We start from the raw sequence: 21028 nt of genomic DNA, 5'->3' as shown, positions 1-21028 counted from the left end.
ATAATAATAATAATAATAATAATAATAATAATAATAATAATGGACAGCACTTGAATTGAAAATACAGTAGTGTGAACAAGCCCTTATCGGCAGCACATAGCTCTGCATAACCAGCAGATGTGCTGTTGATAACATGATAATCTCTGCACACACAATGATCAGATTGATGAATGTTTGTCAGACAGTCTGAACAGGCCAGTAAACAGCCGCCAATCAGCTTGTACATAGCGGATAGGCGTTCATTTAATGGCCTGGACCATTACTTTACATGGTTTAACGCATCAGTTCACAGATTAAATATTTATTCGTTATGACAAGTCCGTACTCGGTGATTAATGTTTAGGTGTGAGGTTTATTGTTTTCTGCTTTGTAGTTTCCACGTGTTTGGATTTCACAATGATAGGAAGTTACCGAAAAGCTTCTTGTGAAAGATCACACGTTTTCTAGAGGGTGGAGAAGAGCAGAAGGGAAATTGCCAAAACTGAATGTACAATCAGTGCAAGTAAAGGATTTATACTCTGAGCTCCGGGAGGTGAGTAACTTCCATCAAGGGTGCAAGGGTGCATGTAACTTTATAAAGTATTAGGCTATGAATGTGATAATATTGTTAAGGAATGATAGTGAACATGTATGCTTATGTGTGGATAAGATGTGGAACCAGCTCACAAGGTAATGGGGTCTGTTACTGCTAGTGCCAGACTGGGGTGCCAAGGGCCCACCAGTAACATTGACTCTGGTGGCCCACTGTTCAGATACATGCAAGTATCACATTACCCTCATTCACAAATTTGCCTATGTTTCAATATAATTATAAGTGGGGTAGTAGGTTAAATGAATGTTGAGATGATGCCATTTTCTATATATAGTGAAACAAATGTATAGTGCCAACTACTGCTCAAATAGGTGGAGAGCCCATTCCTACAAGGGGGCCCACCGGAGGATTTTCCTGTTCTCCTGTGCGCCAGTCAGAGCCTGGTTACTGCCATAAAACAGCTTTTTACTGTCTCACATTGCACGTTACATATAGTTACATAGTATAACTGAAAACGGTGACATGTTCATCAAGTTCAACCAATGGATGGGAATATGTTCCGTGTACGGAACGTGTTTTACACGGACCCATTGACTTTAACCCCTTCATGACCCAGCCTATTTTGACCTTAAAGACCTGGCCGTTTTTTGTAATTCTGACCAGTGTCCCTTTATGAGGTAATAACTCAGGAACGCTTCAACGAATCCTAGCGGTTCTGAGATTGTTTTTTCGTGACATATTGGGCTTCATGTTAGTGGTAAATTTAAGTCGATAATTTTTGCGTTTATTTGTGAAAAAAATGGAAATTTGGCTAAAATTTTGAAAATTTTGCAATTTTCAAATTTTGAATTTTTATTCCGTTAAACGAGAGAGTTATGTGACACAAAATAGTTAATAAATAACATTATCCACATGTCTTCTTTACATCAGCACAATTTTGGAACCAAATTTCTTTTTTGCTAGGAAGTTATAAGGGTTAGAATTTGACCAGCGATTTCTCATTTTTACAGCAAAATTTACAAAACCATTTTTTTTAGGGACCACCTCACATTTCAAGTCAGTTTGAGGGGTCTATTTGGCTGAAAATACCCAAAAGTGACACCATTCTAAAAACTGCACCCCTCAAGGTACTCAAAACCACATTCAAGAAGTTTATTAACCCTTCAGGTGCTTCACAGCAGCAGAAGCAACATGGAAGGAAAAAATGAACATTTAACTTTTTAGTTAGAAAATTATGTTTTAGCAACAATTTTCTTATTTTCCCAAGGGTAAAAAGAGAAACTGGACCCCAAACTTTATTGTACAATTTGTCCTGAGTACACCGATACCCCATATGTGGGGGGGAACCACTGTTTGGGCGCACGACAGGGCTCGGAAGGGAAGGAGCGCCACTTGACTTTTTCAATGAAAAATTGGCTCCAATCTTTAGCGGACACCATGTCGTGTTTGGAGAGCCCCTGTGTGCCTAAACATTGGAGCTCCCCCACAAGTGACCCCATTTTGGAAACTAGACCCCCAAGGAGCTTATCTAGATGCATAGTGAGCACTTTGAACCCCCAGGTGCTTCACAAATTGATCCGTAAATATGAAAAAGTACTTTTTTTTCACAAAAAATTTTTTAGCCTCAATTTTTTCATTTTCACATGGGTAACAGGATAAAATGGATCCTAAAATGTGTTGGGCAATTTCTCCTGAGTACATCGATACCTTATATATGGTCACAAACCACTGTTTGGGCACACGGCAGGGCTCAGAAAGGAAGGAGCGCCATTTGACTTTTGAATGAAAAATTAGCTCCAATCATTAGCGGACACCATGTCGCGTTTGGAGAGCCCCTGTGTGCCTAAACATTGGAGCTTCCCCACATGTGACCCCATTTTGGAAACTAGACCCCCCCCAAGGAACTTATCTAGATGCATAGTGAGCACTTTGAACCCCCAGGTGCTTCACAAATTGATCCGTAAAAATGAAAAAGTACTTTTTTTTTCACAAAAAATTTCTTTTAGCCACCTCAATTTGTTCATTTCCACATGGGCAACAGGATAAAATGGATCCTATAATGTATTGGGCAATTTCTCCTGAGTACACTGATACCTCATATGTGGGGGTAAACCACTGTTTGGGCACACGGTAGGGCTCAGAAGGGAAGGAGCGCCATTTGACTTTTTGAATGAAAAATTAGCTCCAATCGTTAGCTGACACCATGTCGCGTTTGGAGAGCCCCTGTGTGCCTAAACATTGGAGCTTCCCCACATGTGACCCCAATTTGGAAACTAGACCTCCCAAGGAACTAATCTAGATGTGTGGTGACCACTTTAAACCCTCAAGTGCTTCACAGAAGTTTATAACGCAGAGCCATGAATATAAAAAATCATTTTTCTTTCCTCAAAAATTATTTTTTAGCCCACAATTTTTTATTTTCACAAGAGTAACAGGAGAAATTGGACCCTAAAAGTTGTTGTCCAGTTTGTCCTGAGTATGCTGATACCCCATATGTGGGGGGAACCACTGTTTGGGCACACGTCGGGACTCGGAAGGGAAGTAGTGACTTTTGAAATGCAGACTTTGATGTAATGGTCTGCGGGCGTCAGGTTGCGTTTGCAGAGCCTCTGATGTGGATAAACAGTAAAAAAAAACCACAAGTGACCCCTCTTTGGAAACTAGACCCCCCAAGGAACTTATCTAGATATGTGGTGAGCACTTTGAACCCCCAAGTGCTTCACAGAAGTTTACAACGCAGAGCCGTGAAAATAAAAAATCATGTTTCTTTCCTCAAAAATGATGTTTTAGCAAGCAATTTTTATTTTCACAAGGGTAAAAGGAGAAGTTGGACCCAAATAGTTGTTGCCGAGTTTGTCCTAAGTACACTGATACCCAATATGTGGGGGTAAACCACTGTTTGGGCACACGTCGGGGCTCGGAATTGAAGTAGTGACTTTTGAAATGCAGACTTGATGTAATGGTCTGCGGGCATCATGTTGCATTTGCAGAGCCCCTGATGTGCCTAAACAGTAGAAACCCCCCACAAGTGACCACATTTTGGAAACTAGACCCCCCAAGGAACTTATCTAGTTATGTGGTGAGCACTTTGAACCCCCAAGTATTTCACAGAAGTTTACAACGCAGAGCCGTGAAAATAAAAAATCATGTTTCTTTCCTCAAAAATGATGTTTTAGCAAGCAATTTTTTATTTTCACAAGGGTAACAGGAGAAATTGGACCCCAATAATTGTTGCCCAGTTTGTCCTGAGTATGCTGGTATCCCATGTGTGGGGGTAAACCACTGTTTGGGCGCACGTCGGGGCTCAGAAGGGAGGGAGCACCATTTGACTTTTTGAATGCAAGATTGACTGGAATCAATGGTGGCGCCATGTTGCGTTTGGAGACCCCTGATGTGCCGTAACAGTGGAAACCCCTCAATTCTAACTCCAACACTAACCCCAACACACTCCTAGCCCTAATCCCAACTGTAGCCATAACCCTAATCACAACCCTAACCCCAACACACCCCTAACCACAACCCTAACCCCAACACACCCGTAACCCTAATCCCAACCCTAATCCTAACCCTAATCCCAACCCTAACCATAACCCTAACCACAGGCTAATCTTAACCCTATTTCCAACCCTTGCCCTAATTCCAACCCTAACCCTAAGGCTATGTGCCCACGTTGCGGAGTCGTGTGAGATTTATCCGCACCATTTTTGAAAAATCCGCAGGTAAAAGGCACTGCATTTTACCTGCGGATTTACCGCAGATTTCCAGTGTTTTTTGTGCGGATTTCACCTGTGGATTCCTATTGAGGAACAGGTGTAAAACGCTGCGGAATCCGCACAAAGAATTGACATGCTGCGGAAAATACAACACAGCGTTTCCGCGCGGTATTTTCCGCACCATGGGCACAGCGGATTTGGTTTTCCATAGGTTTACATGGTACTGTAAACCTGATGGAAAACTGATACGAATCCACAGCGGCCAATCCGCTGCGGATCCGCAGCCAAATCTGCTGCAGATCCGCAGCCAAATCCGCACTGTGTGCACATAGCTTAATTCTAACCCTAACCCTAGTTCTAACCCTAATTCTAGCTGTAACCCAAACCCTAACCCTAAGGCCAGGTTCACATTGCGCTAGCAGCAGCCCGTTCAGCACATACGCTAACGGGCTGCTGCTAGCGCAAGTGCCGACGTTTGCATCGCGCTAGCGCAGATAGAGCATCTGCTAGCTCTATCTGCGCTAGCAGTGACGGACCCGGAAATGCTGAAGCCCGCGCCTCCGGGTCCGTCACTCAATGACGGCACATCCCTAGCGTACGCCCATTGTGGGCGTGCGCTAGTGATGCGTCCGACATTCCTGTCAATGGCGGCTGTAACGGACTACGTTACACCGCGTTTATGCTGTGGTGTAACGTAGTCAGTCTAACGGACTGCTTAGACGCAGTGTGAACTAACCCTAACCCTAACCCTAGTGGGGCAAAGAAAAAAAAATTTCTTTATTTTATTTTTGTTCCTACCTATGGGGGTGATAAAGGGGGGGGGGTATTTATTATTTTTTTTATTTTGATCGCTGAGATAGAACCTATCACAGCGATCAAAATGTACCCGTAACGAATCTGCCGGCCGGCAGATTCAGCAGGCGCACTGCGCATGATGCGCCCGCCATTTTGGAAGATGGCGGCGCCCATCGAACAGCCGGATGGACACTGGGAGGGACACAGATCGGTAAGTATAAGGGTGGGGGGGAGCAGACAGTGGGGGGAGCAGACAGCGGGGGGGCGGACAGGAGGGCGGAGGAGAGCATTTGACCGGATGGAGGACCGGAGGGGAGGCGATTGGTGGGGTGGGGGGGTCAGATCACGATCTCCAGCCATGGCTGATGCTATTGCAGCATCGGCCGTGGCTGGATTGTAATATTTCACCAATTTTCATTGGTGAAATATTACTATCGCTCTGATTGAAAGTGAAAGTGAAACGTCACTTTCAACAGCCAATCAGAGCGATCGTAGCCACGGGGGGGGGGGGGTGAAGCCAGCCCCCGGGGCTAAAGTACCACTCCCCCTGTCCCTGCAGGCCGGGTGAAATTACAGTTAACCCTTTCACCCGGTCTGCAGGAGCCCAATCCGGCTATGACGCATATGCTGCGTCACAGGTCGGATTGGCACATGACGCATACGGTGCATCAAAGGTCGGGAAGGGGTTAAGAGTCCGTGTAATACATGCGCTCCCACGAACACTGACATGTCTCTGTGTTTGGCACACGGAGACACGGTCCGCAAAAAATCAATGACATTTGCACAGATGCATTGATTTTAATGTGTGTACGTGTGTCAGTGGCTCAGGTACGTTAGGAAACTGTCACCTCACGTACCGGAGCCACTGACGTGTGAAACCGGCCTTAATAGGTACTTCCTTGGGAATAGTGGAAATTTTGTCTCCAGATCTCACCAGGAGGTCTAGCTAGGGCCGAAAAGAAAAGCAACATTTGGCACCTTCTAGGTCTTGGAGGGGAGATGCTAAATTGCGGCCTGAGGGAAGCTATCCCTGGGAACCATCTCACACGTGTCTCCAGAGGAAAACAATATATATTCATTAGTAGAGCGGCCGTGCCCAATCAAACAGACCGCAATTATGATATTAACCTTGGAGGTCGGTCTAGAAACCTGACCTCAGACCAAAGTTACAAATTTAGGCTGCAGACAGAGAATTGTGTTCACATAATGGGGGCAGCCTGAGAAGCTGATGTGATCCAATCTACCTTCTTCCTTCCCTCAGGGAGCAGAAAGCAACTACCAGTTAGATAATTTCTGTAAGTTTTCTCCTGTTTATTTTGACATTGGTTGCATAAGTTGTATGTCTTTTTATTATCATATTTTTATACCTTTTTCTTATTGTAAGCATTGAACTTTTTGCTATTAAAGTATAAAACTTTAACAAGTTGAACCTTGAATGTTCTAAAAGAATCCATAGCCAAAAGGTGTGTGAACCTTATGAGTGATAGACATATTTTTATTAGTATTATTAGCTCCAGGACTCATCACGGAGAAGGGATCCCTGACAACTGTATAAAAGACACCTGACAATCAATCACACTCCAACCTCTCCACCATGACCAAGACCAAAGAGCTGTCTAAGGACACCAGGAACAAAATTGTAGACCTACACAAGGCTGGGATGGGCTACAGGACAATAGGCAAGCAGCTTGGTGAGAGGCAACAACTGCTTGCGCAATTATTAGAAAATGGAAGAAACACAAGATGACTGTCAATCCTTCTCGGTCTGGGGCTCCATGCAACATCTCAGCTCGTGGGGTAAGGATGATTCAAAGAAAGGTCAGGAATTAGCCCAAAACTACAAAGGGGACCTGGTCAATGACCTGAAGAGAGCTGGGACCACAGTCTCTTACATTACCGTTAGTAACACACTACACTGTCATGGATTAAAATCCTTCAGGGCACGCAAGGTCCCCCTGCTCACACTAGCACATGTCCAGGCCCATTTGAAGTTTACCATTGACCATCTGGATGATCGAGAGGAGGCATGTGAGAAAGTCATGTGGTCAGATGAGACCAAAATAGAACTTTTTAGTATTAACTCCACTCGCTGTGTTTGGAGGAAGAAGAAGGATGAGTACAACTCCAAGAATGCCATCCAACTATGGAACATGGTGGGGAAAACATCATAACCGTATTGAAGGGCGAATGGATGGGCTCATGTATCATGAGATCTTGGCTAACAACCTCCGTCCCTCAGTAGAAGCTTTGAAGATGGGTCGTGGCTGGGTCCCAGCATGACAGTGACCCAAAACACACAGTCAGGGCAACTGAGGAGTGGCTCCGAAAGAAGCATTTCAAGGTCCTGGAGTGGTCTAGCCAGTCTCCAGACCTGAACCTAATAGAAAATCTTTGGAGGGTACTGAACTCAATGTTGCCCAGTGACAGCCTCGAAAACTGAAAGATCTGTATGGAGGAGTGGGCCAAAATCCCTGCTGTAGTGTGTGCAAGCTTGGTCAAGAACTAAAAGAAATGTCTGACTTCTGTCATTGCAAACAATGGTTTCTGTACCAAATATTAAGTTCTGTTTTTCTATTGTATCAATGTGAATACTTTTCTGCCCAATGATGACCAAAGTATTCTAGGAGTGATAGCTTTATTGGCTAACCAGAAATTAATATGTTTGCAAGCTTTCAGAGCACAAAGGCTCCTTCTTCAGGCAGGATTACAAATAGATTAATAAGAAAAGAGCACAACATTTAAATGATACTGCAAGACATTTGTTCAGGGGGTGGGAGGTGTGATAAGCCAAGGAAATCAAATTAGGCATTTTCTTACAAATGGAGAGGCAGTGGGATTAATGTTCTTAAGGTACCTTCACACATAACGATATCGGTAACGATATCGTTGCTTTTGGTGACGTTGCAACGATATCGTTAAGGAAATCGCTATGTGTGACAGCGACCAACGATCAGGCCCCTGCTGTGCCATCGTTGGTCGCTGAACAAAGTCCAGAACTTTATTTCGTCGCTGGATCTCCCGTGGACATCGCTGGATCGGCGTGTGTGACACCGATCCAGCGATGTCTTCACTGGTAACCAGGGTAAACATCGGGTAACTAAGCGCAGGGCCGCGCTTAGTAACCCGATGTTTACCCTGGTTACCATCCTAAAAGTAAAAAAAACAAACAGTACATACTTACCTACCGCTGTCTGTCCCCGGCGCTGTGCTCTGCACTCCTCCTGTACTGGCTGTGAGCGTCGGTCAGCCGGAAAGCAGAGCGGTGACGTCACCGCTCTGCTTTCCGGCCACTGTGCTCACAGCCAGTACAGGAGGAGTGCAGAGAAGCAGAGCGCCGGGGACAGACAGCGTTAGGTAAGTATGTACTGTTTGTTTTTTTTACTTTTAGGATGGTAACCAGGGTAAACATCGGGTTACTAAGCGCGGCCCTACGCTTAGTTACCCGATGTTTACCCTGGTTACCGGCATCGTTGGTCGCTGGAGAGCGGTCTGTGTGACAGCTCTCCAGCGACCAAACAGCGACGCTGCAGCGATCCGGATCGTTGTCGGTATCGCTGCAGCGTCACTTAATGTGAAGGGGCCTTTAGTTATCTGGAGTCTGTCTGGTGGAGGTGTGAATGGTATCCATGTAGTGACTCATAAATATAGGTGTTGAATTGAGTCCTAATGTTAAAGAACTGAACATCTTCATCAGTTTGAACTCCCAATTTTTTCTTTCCCTGTCATCCTTAAAGTGACCTTTTAGTATTAAGACTTTAAAATCTGTCATACTGTGTCCAGGTCCAGAGAAATGTTTTCCCACTATTCCACTTCATTCCTGATTGTGTGTCTGTGTAGATTCATCCTAGTTTGTAGTTTTTGCATAGTTTTCCCAATATAAATACTTCCAGGGCACCTTGTACATTGTATCATGTACACCACGTTGGAGTATGTAAAGGAGTCCGTGACCTTATAGTCCTGATTTGTGTTTGGTACGTGGACTATATTTGTTGGTAATATGTGGGTACAAGTTTTGCATTTTTTATCGTTACAGGGGAATGTGCCAGTCACTGGTGGTGATGAGAGGTCACTTCTGACAAGGAGATTCCTTAAGTTGGGGGGCTGTTTGTAGGCGAGAAGTGGTAGTTCTGGGAATATGTCTTTCAATTTGTGGTCTCTGTGGAATATGGGTTGGAGATCAGCACCAATTTTTCTTAGGATGCTCATGTGGGGGTTGTATGTGACCACAAGAGGTACCCTGTTGTTATCCTCTCTCAGTTTGTAATCCAGGAGGCTGTTTCTTGGGATCCTTGTAGCCCTGTGGATCTGTTCATCTATATACAGGATGCGTTTTACCCAAAGACTTGTATTAGCGATGGATCGCGACGGATGTCGACACGTTGCGTCCGTCGTGCAACGGATCTGTCATGTTTTGGCGGACCTTGGGCACGAAAAAATGTTCAAGTGAAGGTTTTTTTGTCCGTCGCGCCCGCCATTTTCTACCGCGTATGCATGGCAGAAACTCCGCCCCCTCCTCACTTCAGAATGGGCAGCGAATGCGTTGAAAAACTGCATACGCTGCCCACGTCGTGCACAAATGTCACAACGTGCGTTGGTACGTCGGCCCGACGCATAGCGACGGATCCATACCGACGCAAGAGTGAAAAAGGCCTTAATGAGCGTTGAATTTAAAAAAAAAAAAAAGAAAGCGGAAAAAAATGGCGTGGGCTCCCGCGCAATTTTCTGCGCCAGAGGGGGAAAGCCGACGGCCGGGGGCCAATATTTGTAGCCTGCTATAATATCAGCCCGCAGCTGTCTGCGTGGTCCCCCTATATTTTATAGCCAGAAAGGCTACGCAGACAGCTGCGGGCTGATATTCATAGCCTAGAGAGGGGCCATGGATATTACCCCCCCCCCCTCGGCTACAAATACCAGTCCGCAGCCGCCCCAGAAATGGCGCCAATTCCGGCACTTTGCCCCTCTCTTCCCACTCCCGTGTAGTGGTGGGATATGGGGTAATAAGGGGTTAATGTCACCTTGCTATTGTAAGGTGACATTAAGCCGGGTTAATAACGGAGAGGCGTCAATAAGACGCCTATCCATTATTAATCCACTAGTAAGAGAGGGTTAATAAAACACGTACACATTCAGAAAAAAGTATTTTAATATTCTTCATTTAACCATACTTACCATACTTCAGCGCCTGCAAAAAACGTAAAATAATAAACCGTATACTACCTGTCTGCCGTAGTCCAATTAATAACGAGTGTCCCACAACGATCTCCCCTATAGAACAGTGACATCAGGTGATGTCACTGCTCTATAGGACCCTCAGTGACACACTGACAGGAGACAATGGCTCCTGCAGTGTATCCCTGAGGTTACTAAAGTTCAAAGTCTTACTTTACGGCAATTGCTGCGTGGGAAAATTTCTCATGCAGCAATGCCATAAGTGAGGCTAGGGACTATTTTTTTTTACAGCGGCGGAGGAATCCCTTCCTCCCATCATTGTGTTTCTGGGGCCCCTGGAGAGCGGTTGCAACAGCTGTTGCTGCTGTTCTCCATGGGAGATCGTCGTGGGACACTTGTGGATTTCTGCGAACAGGTAGTATATTGGTTGTTTGTTTTTTTCACCTTTTTTACAGATGACACTGGCTTCGGGGATCAAAATGACAAGTAATGGTGAGTATGAACTCTATGTTTAATGTACTGTATGTCATGGATGTAATGTATGAATGTACTGTATGGAGTATGTATGGAGTATGTATGGAGTATTTTTTTTTTTTTCATTCACCACATTAGCCGGATGATGGGACTACTACTGTCCCATTATTGGCTAATGTGTCAATCACTGTCAGTGTAGCAGGCATCGTCCGATGGGACTTGTAGTCCCATCGGACGATGCCCGCACTGAGACATGCCGCAGAGACCCCACACAGACCCCCGCACAACCCGGACAGACCCCCGCACAGACCCCTGCACGCCCCGTACAGATCGTCGCACAGACCCCCGCACGGCCAGCAGAGACCCCCGCACACCGCACAGAGACCCCGCCCGCCGCACAGACCCCCAAATGCCCCGCACAGACCCCCGCACAGACCCCCGCACAGCCGGCAGAGACCTCCGCATGGCTGGCAGAGACCCCGCCCGCCGCAGAGACCCCCGCACGACACGCACAGACCCCCGCACGCCCCGCAGAGACTCCTGCATTCCCCACACGCCCCGCACAGATCCACGCACGGCCGGCAGAGACCTCCGCACGCCCCGTAGAGACCCCGCCCACCGCACAGAGACCCCGCCACAGAGACACCCCGCACGCCGCACCGACCCCCGCACGGCCGGCAGAGACCCCCGCACGCTGCACAGAGGCCCCGCCCACCGCAGAGATCCCCGCACGCCCCACACAGACCCCCGCATGGCTGGCAGAGACCCCCACACGTCGCACAGAGACCCCGCCCGCCGCAGAGACCCCCGCCCAGACCCCCGCACACCCCACACAGACCCCCGCATGGCCAGCAGAGACCCCCGCACGCCGCACAGAGACCCTGCCCGCCGCAGAGACCCCTGCACGCCCCGCACAGACCCCCGCACGGCCGGCAGAGACCCCCGCACGCCGCACAGAGACCCCGCCCACCACAGAGATCCCCGCACGCCCCACACAGACCCCCGCACAGCTGGCAGAGACCCCCACATGCCGCACAGAGACCCCGCCCGCCACAGTGACCCCCGCCCAGAACCGCACACCCCGCACAGACCCCCGCATGGCCGGCAGAGACCCCCACACGCCACACAGAGACCCTGCCTGCTGCAGAGACCCCCGCACGCCCCGCACAGACCCCCGCATGGCCGGCAGAGACCCCCGCACAGACCCCCGCACGCCCCGCACAGACCCCCGCACGGCCGGCAGAGACCCCCGCACAGACCCCCGCACACCCCGCACAGACCCCCGCATGGCCGCCACAGACCCCCGCACGGCCGGCAGAAACCCCCGCACGCCGCACAGAGACCCCGTCCACCGCAGAGACCCCCGCATGCCCGCACAGACCCCCGCACGCCCCGCAGAGACTCCTGCATTCCCCACACGCCCCGCACAGACCCCCGCATGGCCGGCAGAGACCCCCGCACGCCCCGTAGAGACCCCGCCCACCGCACAGAGACCCCGCCCACCACAGAGACACCCCGCACGCCGCACAGACCCCAGAGAGCCCCAGTAGGCAGGTACACATCCCTGGCAGGCCCGCACAGACCCCGCACGCACAGAAACTCACAGTGTCTGCCCACGCACCGCCCACACACCGCCCACACTCTTCCCCCCTCCAATACAGAATGTTTAAGGACAGAAAGGGCTTATTTACATTCCGATATTTTTGTCCCATTGACTTGCATTGGTATCGGGTATCAGTATTGGCGAGATCCAATATTTTTGGGATATCGGCCGATCCAATCCGATACCGATACTTCTGGGTATCGGAAGGTATCGCTCAACACTACCATTGACCAATCAAATATCTGGCACATACACAGTGTATTTGACTATGTTCCCTTCAAAACTTTTACCCTTTCACTCCCAGCCCCCTGGATTGTCAAGTTGCCTGTATTACCTATACAGGTCCTTCTCAAAAAATTAGCATATAGTGTTAAATTTCATTATTTACCATAATGTAATGATTACAATTAAACTTTCATATATTATAGATTCATTATCCACCAACTGAAATTTGTCAGGTCTTTTATTGTTTTAATACTGATGATTTTGGCATACAACTCCTGATAACCCAAAAAACCTGTCTCAATAAATTAGCATATTTCACCCATCCAATCAAATAAAAGTGTTTTTTAATAACAAACAAAAAAACCAACAAATAATAATGTTCAGTTATGCACTCAATACTTGGTCGGGAATCCTTTGGCAGAAATGACTGCTTCAATGCGGCGTGGCATGGAGGCAATCAGCCTGTGACACTGCTGAGATGTTATGGAGGCCCAGGATGCTTCCATAGCGGCCTTAAGCTCATCCAGAGTGTTGGGTCTTGCGTCTCTCAACTTTCTCTTCACAATATCCCACAGATTCTCTATGGGGTTCAGGTCAGGAGAGTTGGCAGGCCAATTGAGCACAGTAATACCATGGTCAGTAAACCATTTACCAGTGGTTTTGGCACTGTGAGCAGGTGCCAGGTCGTGCTGAAAAATGAAATCTTCATCTCCATAAAGCATTTCAGCCGATGGAAGCATGAAGTGCTCCAAAATCTCCTGATAGCTAGCTGCATTGACCCTGCCCTTGATGAAACACAGTGGACCAACACCAGCAGCTGACATGGCACCCCACACCATCACTGACTGTGGGTACTTGACACTGGACTTCAGGCATTTTGGCATTTCCTTCTCCCCAGTCTTCCTCCAGACTCTGGCACCTTGATTTCCGAATGACATGCAAAATTTCCTTTCATCAGAAAAAAGTACTTGGGACCACTTAGCAACAGTCCAGTGCTGCTTCTCTGTAGCTCAAAAGTGGCTTTACCTGGGGAATGCGGCACCTGTAGCCCATTTCCTGCACACGCCTGTGCACGGTGGCTCTGGATGTTTCCACACCAGACTCAGTCCACTGCTTCCTCAGGTTCCCCAAGGTCTGGAATCGGTCCTTCTCCACAATCTTCCTCAGGGTCCGGTCTCCTCTTCTCGTTGTACAGCGTTTTCTGCCACATTGTTTCCTTCCAACAGACTTACCATTGAGGTGCCTTGATACAGCACTCTGGGAACAGCCTATTTGTTGAGAAATTTCTTTCTGGGTCTTACCCTCTTGCTTGAGGGTGTCAATGATGGCCTTCTTGACATCTGTCAGGTCGCTAGTCTTACCCATGATGGGGGTTTTGAGTAATGAACCAGGCAGGGAGTTTATAAAAGCCTCAGGTATCTTTTGCATGTGTTTAGAGTTAATTAGTTGATTCAGAAGATTAGGGTAATAGGTCGTTTAGAGAACCTTTTCTTGATATGCTAATTTATTGAGACAGGTTTTTTGGGTTATCAGGAGTTGTATGCCAAAATCATCAGTATTAAAACAATAAAAGACCTGACAAATTTCAGTTGGTGGATAATGAATCTATAATATATGAAAGTTTAATTGTAATTATTACATTATGGTAAATAATGAAATTTAACACTATATGCTAATTTTTTGAGAAGGACCTGTATTATGGCTTCCTGACTGTTGTGGAATGATCCAGGAGACTAAATAAATTATATGCATTTTTAAGATCTATCTGTTTTCAAATTCATCAACTTCTTCATCATGCTATAACCCCTGGCAAAAATTATGGAATCCCTGGCCTTGGAGGATTTTCATTCAGTTGTTTAAATTTGTAGAAAAAAAGCAGATCACAGACATGGCACAAAACTAAAGTCATTTCAAATGGCAACTTTCTGGCTTTAAGAAACACTAAAAGAAATCAAGAACAAAAAATGTGGTAGTCAGTAATGGTTACTTTTTTTAACCAAGCGTAGGGGAAAAAGTATGGAATCACTCAATTCTGAGGAAAAAATTATAGAATCACTCAATTCTGAGGAAAAAATTATGGAATCATGAAAATCAAACAAACAAAAAAAACACTCCAAAACTTCAGTAGTATTTTGTTGCACCACCTCTGGCTTTTATAACAGCTTGCAGTCTCTGAGGCATGGACTTAATGAGTGTCACACAGGACTCTTCATCAATCTGGCTCCAACTTTCTCTAATTGCTGTTGCCAGATCAGCTTTGCAGGTTGGAGCCTTGTCATGGACCATTTTCTTCAACTTCCACCAAAGATTTTCACTTGGATTGAGATCCGGACTATTTGCCGGCCATGACATTGACCTTATGTATCTTTTTGCAAGGAATGTTTTCACAGTTTTTGCTCTATAGCAGGATGCATTATCATCTTGAAAAATGATTTCATCATCCCCAAACATCCTTTCAATTGATGGGATAAGAAAAGTGTCCAAAATATCAACATAAACTTGTGCATTTATTGAAGATGTAATAACAGCCATCTCCCCAGTGCCTTTACCTGACATGCAGCTCCATATCATCAATGACTGTGGAAATTTACATGTTCTCTTCAGGCAGTCATATTTATAAATCTCATTACAATGGCACCAAACAAAAGTTCCAGCATCATCACCTTGCCCAATGCAGATTCGTGATTCATCACTGAATATGACTTTCATCCAGTCATCCACAGTCCACGATTGCTTTTCCTTAGCCCATTGTAACCTTGTTTTTTTTCTGTTTAGGTGTTAATGATGGCTTTCGTTTACCTTTTCTGTATGTAAATCCCATTTCCTTTAGGCGGTTTCTTACAGTTCGGTCACAGACATTGACTCCAGTTTCCACCCATGCTTTCCTCATTTGTTTTGTTGTGCATTTCCTGTTTTGGAGACATATTGCTTTAAGTTTCCGGTCTTGACGCTTTGATGTCTTCCTTGGTCTACCAGTATGTTTGCCTTTAACAACCTTCCCATGTTGTTTGTATTTGGTCCAGATTTTAGACACAGTTGACTGTGAACAACCAACATCTTTTGCAACATTGCGTGATGATTTATCCTCTTTTAAGAGTTTGATAATCCTTTCCTTTGTTTCAATTGACATCTCTCATGTTAGAGCCATGATTCATGTCAGTCCACTTGGTGCAACAGCTCTCCAAAGTGTGATCACTCCTTTTTAGATGCAGACTAACGAGCAGATCTAGTTTGATGCAGGTGTTATTTTTGGGTATGAAAATTTACAGGGTGATTCCATAATTTTTACCTCAGAATTGAGTGATTCCATAATTTTCCCCCTATGTTTGGTTTAAAAAAAGTAACCATTACTGGCTACCACATTTTTTGTTCTTGATTTCTTTTAGTGTTTCTTATAGCCAGAAAGTTGCCATTTGAAATGACTTTAGTTTTGTGCCATGTCTGTGATCTGCTTTTTTTCTACTAAATTAAACAACTGAATGAACATCCTCCAAGGCCGGTGATTTCATAATTTTTGCCAGGGGTTGTATAACAACAATTATGCAGTTTTGTTTTTTTTCTCTGTACACTGTTTACCACTCCGATTAATTTATTTTATATTTTGATAGATTAAACTTTCATGAATGCAGAAATACCAATTATGTGCACTTTAATTTTAGTTTTTATTTCTTAAATTTTAATGGAGGAAAAGGCGGTTATTTAAACTTTTATTTTTTAATATTTTTTAAAACACCTTTTTTCACCCTTCACTGTATTTATTAGTCCCCTTACAGTACTTGAACCTGCAAGTATTTTATCAATTATAACAAAACCAAAGAAATTAGCTGGACTATAAGCTGGTATATGTGCAAAGTGTAAGAGTACGTTCACACTATGGCCATTTGACAGACAAAACCCAAGAAGAAAACAAAAAAATAAAATAAAATGAGCATATACCCTACAGCAAATAAATAAGTGAATAATAATGGTACATGTAAATAACATAGGGTACATGTGAAAAAAGGCATAAGTCATCCCAGTGTGCACCAGCAAAGCTATGTATAGTGAAAATCACTTAAAGCTGGCTTTCACAGGAGAACCCTCAAGACAAGCATGGAGGTCTTCAGCAGACCACCAGGTGTCATGGCAACCCATTGGCACACCACAATCAGGTCAAGGGCATACTTATAGGTGTATAGAATGATGCCCCGTGCTGGTGCGTCTTAACTGCCGTTGTCAGAGATTGACAGCTGCATTTAACATATTAACATCCGCAGTTGGAGATCTGCTACACTCATAGCTGTTAGAGGCAGATGATGGCAAAATAATACCATCTGCTGGAAAAGATACAGACTTAGTGTGAAAGCCTGCATCACAATCAGGGAGTCGGCATGTGATGTACCCGTACATCATACATCGGTAAGTTGTTAAACTTAAATCAGATTCATAAATACAAGAGTACATATTGGTTACATGAGAGTACATATTGGTTACATAAGAGTACATACTGACTATATGTAAGTACATACTGTGTACATGAGAGTGCATTATGATTATATGTGAGTACATACTGGTTATGTGAGAGTACAAACTGAGAGTACATTTTGATTATATGACAGTACATATTAGTTATATGAGAGTACATATCTATATATATAATTGTCTAAGGGTTTTTCCGTCTGTCTGTCTGTCTGTCTGTCCTGGAAATCCTGGCTCTCTGATTGGTCGAGGCCGCCAGGCCTCGACCAATCAGCAACGGGCACAGCGACGATGATGTCATAAAGGACGTAGAAATCCCGCGTCTGATTGGTCGAGGCCGCCAGGCGGCCTCGACCAATCAGCAACGGGCACAGCGACGATGATGTCATAAAGGATGTAGACATCTCACGTTTCTGATTCAGCGACGGGCACAGTATCGACGTAGATGACATAATGGTTGCCATGGCGACGATGATGTCATAAAGGTTGCCTCGACCAATCAGCGACGGGCACAGTCTGCCGGGAATTCTGGAATCATCATTGTCCATATACTACGGGGACATGCATATTCTAGAATACCCGATGCGTTAGAATCGGGCCACAATCTAGTCTATATATATAATTGTCTAAGGGTTTTTCCGTCTGTCTGTCTGTCTGTCTGTCTGTCCTGGAAATCCCGGCTCTCTGATTGGTCGAGGCCGCCAGGCCTCGACCAATCAGAGACCGGCACAGCATCGATGTAGAAATCCCGCATCTCTGATTGGTCGAGGCCACCAGGCCTCGACCAATCAGCGACGGGCACAGCGACGATGATATCATAAAGGACGTAGAAATCCCGCGTCTGATTGGTCGAGGCCGCCAGGCCTCGACCAATCAGCAACGGGCACAGCGACGATGATGTCATAATGGTTGCCATGGCGACGATGATGTCATAAAGGTTGCCTCGACCAATCAGCGACGAGCACAGTCTGCCGCGAATTCTGGAATCATCATTGTGCATATACTACGGGGACATGCATATTCTAGAATACCCGATGCGTTAGAATCGGGCCACAATCTAGTTGGTTATATAAGAGCTAGTGATGAGTGAGTATACTTGGTACTCGAGATTTCCCGAGCACGCTCGGGTGTCCTCCGAGTATTTGTAAGTACTCGGAGATTTCGTTTTCAGTGCCGCAAGTGAATGATTTACATATGTTAGCCAGCATAAGTACATGTGGGGATTCCCTAGCAACCAGGAAACCCCCGCATGTACTTATGCTGGCGAACAGATGTAAATTGTTATGGCTGGCAATCAGGCAACACAGCGTGCAGTAATCAGCGCACATACAGAGATCTGGCAATAACCAAAAACAATAGGACGAGCTCTGAGACGTGGAATCTCTGTAGACTGCAGTACCTGATCTATCCTCACACAACTATAAGCAGCAGTGGATTGCGCCTATCACTACCTATGCAACTCGGCACTGCCTGAGGAGCTGACTAGCCTGAAGATAGAAATACAAGCCTGACTTACCTCAGAGAAATACCCCAAAGGAATAGGCAGCCCCCCACATATAATGACTGTTAGCAAGATGAAAAGACAAACGTAGGAATGAAATAGATTCAGCAAAGTGAGGCCCGATATTCTAGACAGAGCGAGGATAGCAAAGAGAACTATGCAGTCTACAAAAAACCCTAAAACGAAAACCACGCAAAGGGGCAAAAAGACCCACCGTGCCGAACTAACAGCACGGCGGTGCACCCCTTTGCTTCTCAGAGCTTCCAGCAAAAGTTAATAGCAAGCTGGACAGAAAAAACAGAAAACAAACTAGAAGCACTTATCTAGCAGAGCAGCAGGCCCAAGGAAAGATGCAGTAGCTCAGATCCAACACTGGAACATTGACAAGGAGCAAGGAAGACAGACTCAGGTGGAGCTAAATAGCAAGGCAGCCAACGAGCTCACCAAAACACCTGAGGGAGGAAGCCCAGAGACTGCAATACCACTTGTGACCACAGAAGTGAACTCAGCCACAGAATTCACAACAGTACCCCCCCCTTGAGGAGGGGTCACCGAACCCTCACCAGAACCCCCAGGCCGACCAGGATGAGCCACATGAAAGGCACGAACAAGATCTGGGGCATGGACATCAGAGGCAAAAACCCAGGAATTATCTTCCTGAGCATAACCCTTCCATTTGACCAGATACTGGAGTTTCCGTCTAGAGACACGAGAATCCAAAATCTTCTCCACAATATACTCCAATTCCCCCTCCACCAAAACAGGGGCAGGAGGCTCCACAGATGGAACCATAGGTGCCACGTATCTCCTCAACAACGACCTATGGAATACATTATGTATGGAAAAGGAGTCTGGGAGGGTCAGACGAAAAGACACCGGATTGAGAATCTCAGAAATCCTATACGGACCAATAAAACGAGGTTTAAATTTAGGAGAGGAAACCTTCATAGGAATATGACGAGAAGATAACCAAACCAGATCCCCAACACGAAGTCGGGGTCCCACACGGCGTCTGCGATTAGCGAAAAGCTGAGCCTTCTCCTGGGACAAGGTCAAATTGTCCACTACCTGAGTCCAGATCTGCTGCAACCTGTCCACCACAGAATCCACACCAGGACAGTCCGAAGACTCAACCTGTCCTGAAGAGAAACGAGGATGGAACCCAGAATTGCAGAAAAATGGAGAGACCAAGGTAGCCGAGCTGGCCCGATTATTAAGGGCGAACTCAGCCAACGGCAAAAATGACACCCAATCATCCTGGTCAGCGGAAACAAAACATCTCAGATATGTTTCCAAGGTCTGATTGGTTCGTTCGGTCTGGCCATTAGTCTGAGGATGGAAGGCCGAGGAGAAAGATAGTTCAATGCCCATCCTACCACAAAAGGCTCGCCAGAACCTCGAGACAAACTGGGAACCTCTGTCAGAAACAATATTCTCAGGAATGCCATGTAAACGAACCACATGCTGGAAGAACAAAGGCACCAAATCAGAGGAGGAAGGCAATTTAACCAAGGGCACCAGATGGACCATTTTAGAAAAGCGATCACAGACCACCCAAATGACCGACATTTTTTGAGAAACGGGAAGGTCAGAAATGAAATCCATCGAAATATGTGTCCAAGGCCTCTTCGGGACCGGCAAGGGCAAAAGCAACCCACTGGCACGTGAACAGCAGGGCTTAGCCCTAGCACAAATTCCACAGGACTGCACAAAAGCACGCACATCCCGTGACAGAGACGGCCACCAGAAGGATCTAGCAACCAACTCCCTGGTACCAAAGATTCCTGGATGACCGGCCAGCACCGAACAATGAAGTTCAGAGATAACTTTACTAGTCCACCTATCAGGGACGAACAGTTTCTCGGCCTGACAACGATCAGGTTTATTAGCCTGAAATTTCTGCAACACTCTCCGCAAATCAGGGGAGATGGCAGACACAATGACTCCTTCCTTGAGGATACTCGCCGGCTCAGATAACCCCGGAGAGTCGGGCACAAAACTCCTAGACAGAGCATCCGCCTTCACATTTTTATAGCCCGGAAGGTATGAAATCACAAAATCAAAACGAGCAAAAAATAACGACCAACGGGCCTGTCTAGGATTCAAGCGCTTGGCAGACTCAAGATAAGTAAGGTTCTTATGATCAGTCAAAACCACCACGCGATGCTTAGCACCCTCAAGCCAATGACGCCACTCCTCGAATGCCCACTTCATGGCCAGCAACTCTCGGTTGCCCACATCATAATTACGCTCAGCAGCAGAAAATTTCCTGGAAAAGAAAGCACATGGTTTGAACACTGACCAACCAGAACCTCTCTGTGACAAAACCGCCCCTGCTCCAATCTCAGAAGCATCAACCTCGACCTGGAACGGAAGAGAAACATCAGGTTGACACAACACAGGGGCACAGCAAAAACGACGCTTCATCTCCTGAAAAGCTTCCACGGCAGCAGAAGACCAATTAACCAAATCAGCACCCTTCTTGGTCAAATCGGTCAATGGTCTGGCAATGCTAGAAAAATTACAGATGAAGCGACGATAAAAATTAGCAAAGCCCA

General features: G+C 46.1%; 1 protein-coding gene across 1 annotated transcript in view; it reads left to right on the top strand.

The window, feature by feature from the left end:
• The first annotated feature begins 300 nt into the window (after positions 1-300).
• Positions 301-21028, top strand: part of LOC138647994 (defense protein l(2)34Fc-like) — a 43792-nt gene continuing 23064 nt past the window's right edge. The window contains exon 1 of the mRNA XM_069737428.1: positions 301-532. The gene's annotated coding sequence lies outside the window, so the exon portion shown is untranslated. The remainder of the gene's footprint in view (positions 533-21028) is intronic.

Source organism: Ranitomeya imitator, chromosome 8 (assembly GCF_032444005.1).
Source record: "Ranitomeya imitator isolate aRanImi1 chromosome 8, aRanImi1.pri, whole genome shotgun sequence".
Lineage (NCBI taxonomy): Eukaryota > Metazoa > Chordata > Amphibia > Anura > Dendrobatidae > Ranitomeya > Ranitomeya imitator.
The sequence above is the reverse complement of the archived record's forward strand: the minus strand, read 5'-3'. Positions and strand labels throughout refer to the sequence as shown.